Genomic DNA, 6,540 nt, shown 5'->3' with positions numbered 1-6,540 from the left:
ATACCTATCCAATTTTACCTTAAATGACACAACTGAACTGGCCTCTACTACTTCTACAGGAAGCTCATTCCACACAGCTATCACTCTCTGAGTAAAGAAATACCCCCTCGTGTTTCCCTTAAACTTCTGCCCCCTAACTCTCAAATCATGTCCTCTAGTTTGAATCTCCCCTACTCTCAATGGAAACAGCCTGTTCACGTCAACTCTATCTATCCCTCTCAAAATTTTAAATACCTCGATCAAATCCCCCCTCAACCTTCTACGCTCCAATGAATAGAGACCTAACTTGTTCAACCTTTCTCTGTAACTTAATTGCTGAAACCCAGGTAACATCCTAGTAAATCGTCTCTGCACTCTCTCTAATTTATTGATATCTTTCCTATAATTCGGTGACCAGAACTGCACACAATATTCCAAATTTGGCCTTACCAATGCCTTGTACAACTTTAGCATTACATCCCAACTTCTGTACTCAATGCTTTGATTTATAAAGGCCAGCATTCCAAAAGCCCTCTTCACCACCCTATCTACATGAGACTCCACTTTCAGGGAACTATGCACAGTTATTCCTAGATCTCTCTGTTCCTCTGCATTCCTCAATGACCTACCATTTACTCTGTATGTTCTATTTGGATTATTCCTGCCAAAATGTAGAACCTCACACTTCTCAGCATTAAACTCCATCTGCCAACGTTCAGCCCATTCTTCTAACCGGCATAAATCTCCCTGCAAGCTTTGAAAATCCACCTCATTATCCACAACACCTCCTACCTTAGTATCATCGGCATACTTACTAATCCAATTTACCACCCCATCATCCAGATCATTTATGTATATTACAAACAACATTGGGTCCAAAACAGATCCCTGAGGCACCCCGCTAGTCACCGGCCTCCATCCCAATAAACAATTATCCACCACTACTCTCTGGCATCTCCCATCTAGCCACTGTTGAATCCATTTTATTACTCCAGCATTAATACCTAACGACTGAACCTTCTTAACTAACCTTCCATGTGGAACTTTGTCAAAGGCTTTGTTGAAGTCCATATAGACTACATCCACTGCCTTACCCTCGTCAACATTCCTCGTAACTTCTTCAAAAAATTCAATAAGGTTTGTCAAACATGACCTTCCACGCACAAATCCATGCTGGCTACTTCTAATCAGATCCCGTCTATCCAGATAATTATAAATACTATCTCTAAGAATACTTTCCATTAATTTACCCACCACTGATGTCAAACTGACAGGTCTATAATTGCTAGGCTTCCTTCTAGAACCCTTTTTAAACAATGGAACCACATGAGCAATACGCCAATCCTCCGGCACAATCCCCGTTTCTAATGACATATTAAAGATCTCCGTCAGAGCTCCTGCTATTTCTACACAAACTTCCCTCAAGGTCCTGGGGAATATCCTGTCAGGACCCGGAGATTTATCCACTTTTAAATTTCTTAAAAGCGCCAGTACCTCCACCTCTTTAGTTGTCATAGGTTCTATAACTTCCTTACTTGTTTCCCACACCTTAGACAATTCAATATCCTTCTCCTTAGTGAATACCGAAGAGAAGAAATCATTCAAAATCTCTCCCATCTCCTTCAGTTCCACACATAGCTGACCACTCTGATTCTCTAAGGGGCCAATTTTATCCCTCACTATCCTCTTGCTTTTAATATAACTGTAGAAAACTTTCGGATTTACTTTCACCTTATTTGCCAAACCAACCTCGTATCTTCTTTTAGCTTTTCTAATCTCTTTCTTAAGATTCCTTTTACATTCTTTATATTCCTCGAGCAATTCCTTTACTCCATGCTGCCTATATCTATTGTAGACATCCCTCTTTTTCTGAACCAAATTTCTAATATCCCTTGAAAACCATGGTGCTCTCAAACCTTTAACCTTTCCTTTCACCCTAACAGGAACATAAAGATTCTGTACCCTCATAATTTCACCCTTAAATGACCTCCATTTCTCTATTACATCCTTCCCATAAAACAACTTGATCCAATCCATTCTCTCTAAATCCCTTCGCATCCCCTCAAAGTTAGCCTTTCTCCAATCAAAAATCTCAACTCTAGGTCAGTCCTGTCCTTCTCCATAATTATATTGAAGCTAATGCTATTGTGATCACTGGACCCGAAGTGCTCCCCAACACATACATCTGTCAGCTGACCTATCGCATTCCCTAACAGGAGATCCAACACTGCCCCATCTCTAGTCGGTACTTCTATGTATTGTTGCAAAAAACTATCCTGCACACATTTCACAAACTCTAAACCATCCAGCCCTTTTACAGAATGAGCTTCCCAGTCTACGTGTGGAAAATTAAAATCTCCCACAATCACCACCTTGTGTTTACTACAAATATCTGCTATCTCCTTACACATTTGCTCTTCCAACTCACGCGCCCCATTAGGTGGCCTATAATACACTCCTATCAGTGTTACTGCACCTTTCCCATTCTTCAATTCCACCCAAATGGCCTCCCTAGAGGAGCTCTCTAATCTATCCTTCCAAAGCACCGCCATAAGATTTTCTCGGACATGCAATGCAACACCTCCTCCTCTGGCCCCTCCTACTCTATCACACCTGAAGCAACTAAATCCAGGAATATTTAGTTGCCAATCACACCCTTCCTGCAACCATGTTTCACTAATAGCTACAACATCATAATTCCAGGTATCAATCCACGCTTTAAGCTCATCCACCTTTCTTACAATGCTCCTAGCATTAAAATAGATACATTTAAGATACTCTCCATCTCCTCCTCTCTTTCCATCCCTAACAATGCATTCAAATTTATTATCCTTTTCTTTCTTCTCCCCTACATCTTCGGGCTGAGCGCATCCCTTCTCCATCACCTGCCTTTCCTCCCTCACACACTGTCTATTTACTTGCTCCACTGGTGAACTAACCTCCTCTCCCATAGTCTCCTCAAATAGTCTCCCGCCCCCCCCATCTTACTAGTTTAAAGTCCGCCCTGTAGCCCTAGCAAACCTCCCCGCTAGGATATTGGTCCCCCCACGATTCAAGTGTAACCCGTCCTTCTTGAACAGGTCACTCCTGCCCCAGAAGAGGTCCCAATGATCCAGAAACTTGAATCCCTGCCCCCTGCTCCAATCCCACAGCCACGCATTCATCCTCCACCTAATTCTATTCCTACTCTCACTGTCGCGTGGCACAGGCAGTAATCCCGAGATTACTACCTTTGCGGTCCTTCTTCTTAACTGCCTTCCTAACTCCCTATACTCTCGTTTCAGGACCTCTTCCCCTTTCCTTCCTATGTCATTGGTACCTACATGTACACGACCTCTGGCTCTTCACCCTCCCACTTCAGGATATCTTGGACGCGATCAGAAACGTCCCGAACCCTGGCACCAGGGAGGCAAATTACCATCCGGGACTCCCTGTCACCTCCACAGAAACGCCTGTCTGAGCCCCTGACTATTGAGTCCCCTATTACTATGGACCTCTTTCTTCTAACCCTACCCTTCTGAGCTACAGGGCCGTCCTCTGTGCCGGAGGCTCGGCCTCTGTCACTCCCACCAGGTAGGCTGTCCCCCCCAACAGTACTCAAACATGAGTACTTATTGTCAAGGGGTACAGCCACTGGGGTACTCTCTAGTACCTGCCTCTTCCCCTTCCTGACTGTAACCCACCTATCTGCCTCCCGTGGTCCCGGAGTGACCACCTGCCTGTAACTCCTCTCTATCACCTCCTCACTCTCCCTGACCAGGCGAAGGTCATCGAGCTGCAACTCCAGTTCCCTAACTTGGTCCCTCAGGAGCTGCAGTTCGGCGCACCTGGCGCAGATGTGAACGTCCGGGAGGCTCGGAGACTCCAGGACCTCCCACATCCGACACCGAGTACAACAAGCTGCCCTCACGCTCATACTTCCCAAATAACTGAAAATAACAAGAACTAAAAGATAAGCCTACTGTGCCTTCTTCCGCCTTAGCCCTCTGAGCCCAAGCCCTACACTCTGCGCCCGGCTCACTCCGCTGCCCGCTTCTTAAGGCGGCGTTCTTTATATATCTTCCCTCCTTCCCGGGCCTCCTTCACGCGCCTGCGCAGTCCCGCCTCTCAGAACTCCGATCTGAGAAGCAATTGGACAATTTGAAAATGGCCGCCGCCGCACTTCCTCTCAAGCCTCGCTGTCCTCTTCCAAAAGAGAACTACCTCACTCAGTATCTCCTTTATATCTCTTTATATCTCTCTTCTTTTGATTCTTTCAGTGATCTGCTTTTCTCTTTTGTGAAAATGCCTTTCACATGTTAAAAGGGGTCTTTGTAGAAGTCTTTTCTAGCTTTTGCCTCCTTTTTGCGTCATTTCCTTAAATTCTCTGCTCTACACAGCTTTGATAGCCTTTGTTTTAGGTCCTCTCAAAGGAGGTTGATGCCCTTTCTTTCTTCTGCTGCTGCTTTTTTTCCACAACTTCCTCAGGCCTCTTCTTTCTTTAACAAGTTGTTGGATTTCCTGGAGACGACGGGATTTGGGAGGAGGAGGCATATCTTTCTTGCTGACCTGTTCCTTCACTCCAAATTTCTCCTTTCCATAGCTGTAAATCAGGTCACCCATCTTCTCCAAATTCTTTTCTGCTGATCCCTTGATGCCACTTAAGATCAGGTTCACATCTGCATTGATGGTTTCCCATTCCTTGCTGTTAGACTTTGGCTATTTCACCAACGGCTTACGTCCTTGCATGTTCTCCACTTTACGATGTGCCTGGCTGTTTCTTGGACTGCTGCTTGTGCCTGAAACTTCTTCCACATCCCGTAAGGTGCTGATACTCTGGGGACTGTGGGTTTCTTCCTGCCACTAAGTTTCATCCGACTGATTTGACCTTCCTCTTAACAGAATCTGGTCAATGCAGGACCCTAGGTTGGAGATTTTCAAGCATTTCTTCCGTCCTTGATAAACTTTAAGACTACGAATTGATGTTACTTTAGTCCAGCCACACCCACCGGTCTGAAGAACATGTCCAGCTGTTGGTTTCTTAGGAGCATTGCCACTTTCTTGATTCATTGTCATGTCCATGCCAAGGTTCATTACCGGGGAGGTCAGTCAGAGAGTCTCCTTGCGCCCCCGCTCTTGCAGACTCTGGGGGTATACTTCTCTTTAAATATCTCTGGCTGTCCATTCTAAATATTCCACTTAGCATCTTGTACACCTCTATTAAGTCATCTTACCCTCCTTCGCTCCAAAGAGAAAAGCCCTTTGCTCTCTCAACCTAGCTTTATAAAATAGGTCCTCTAATCCAGCCTGCACCATGGTAAATCTCCTCTGCACTCTCTCTAAACCTTCCACATCCTTCCTATAAAGAGGTGACCAGAACCAAATACAACATTCCATGTGTGGTCTAAACTAGTGCTGTGACATGCGGCTTTGAATTGACTTCATGAAGGGATAGTCACCACGCAGCATGGTAATGAGGCTCTTTATCTGGATTGCAAGCCAATTTGCTACTAGTACAAAGCTAAAAGTTTAGTGTAAATTCAGAGTGTTAGGGTGCATTCTGGAGTTATGTGAATATATCAGATATTAATTCAAACGAGAACCAATCTTCGGTTCTTAATACACAGTACCGTGCAAAGGTCTTAGGCAATTATATATAGCTATGGTGCCTAAGACTTTTGCATATTACTGTAGTTACTTTATGTATTGCACTGTACTGCTGCCACAAAATAAAAACACTTCATGAAATATGTGAGTGACAGTAGGTCTGATTCTGATTTGGGTCTGAGAGTGGGAAGGAGGCAAGAGGAGGGGAATCCTGGTTGAGAAAAGGGGAAAGGAGAGGGGAGGGAGCAGGAAGCACAACAGGGGCATTCTGTAATGGTCAACAAACATTGTCTGGAATCAAATGACCTTGCCTGGTGTCTCAGCGGTGGGTGTGTCCACACCCATACCACACAGCCCCCCACCCCGGCACTCCCCTACCATCTGTTCCACACTCCTCCTGTGCCGCTCCACACTCACCATTCTCAATATCCTTTGTTCACACCAGATTTAAAAACTCGCTCTCCAATCCACATTGATACTGCAAAACTGTGTAAAGGACTGAGGCTTGCACTATAGATATGTCTCAGACTTTTGCACAGTGCTGTAAACCGTAAATTGCAAGCAGTAAATTGAATTTAAAAGCACATTTTTGCAAATAATCTATACTGGCTATGAAGCACAGGCTGGATGCTCAAGAGATGAAATACAAATCAATGGGGTTATGTAAATTGGCCTGCATCAAGCCAGGCAACTACAACTGAATTGTTTGCACCATAGTAACCAAGCTTGTAGACAAGACTGACATTATCACTTAGCGCAACTGATCTATTAATATCTGGGAGATTTGTGTGTATTCAGAGAGTCAGCCTCAGGACACTAATCTTGGGCATCTGGCTCTCTGACCTCAAAAGTTCTCAGACTATCTGTGTGAAGTAGTTTGTCCCAAAAACAGTGATGAATGGACCTTCAGAGAACTCAAGCAGAATGCAGAAGGAAGTCATCAGGGCAGCCAGCACAAACACGAGGAAATCTGCA

This window comes from Hypanus sabinus, chromosome 12, assembly GCF_030144855.1.
Source record: "Hypanus sabinus isolate sHypSab1 chromosome 12, sHypSab1.hap1, whole genome shotgun sequence".
In the NCBI taxonomy this organism is placed as follows: domain Eukaryota; kingdom Metazoa; phylum Chordata; class Chondrichthyes; order Myliobatiformes; family Dasyatidae; genus Hypanus; species Hypanus sabinus.
The sequence above is the reverse complement of the archived record's forward strand: the minus strand, read 5'-3'. Positions refer to the sequence as shown.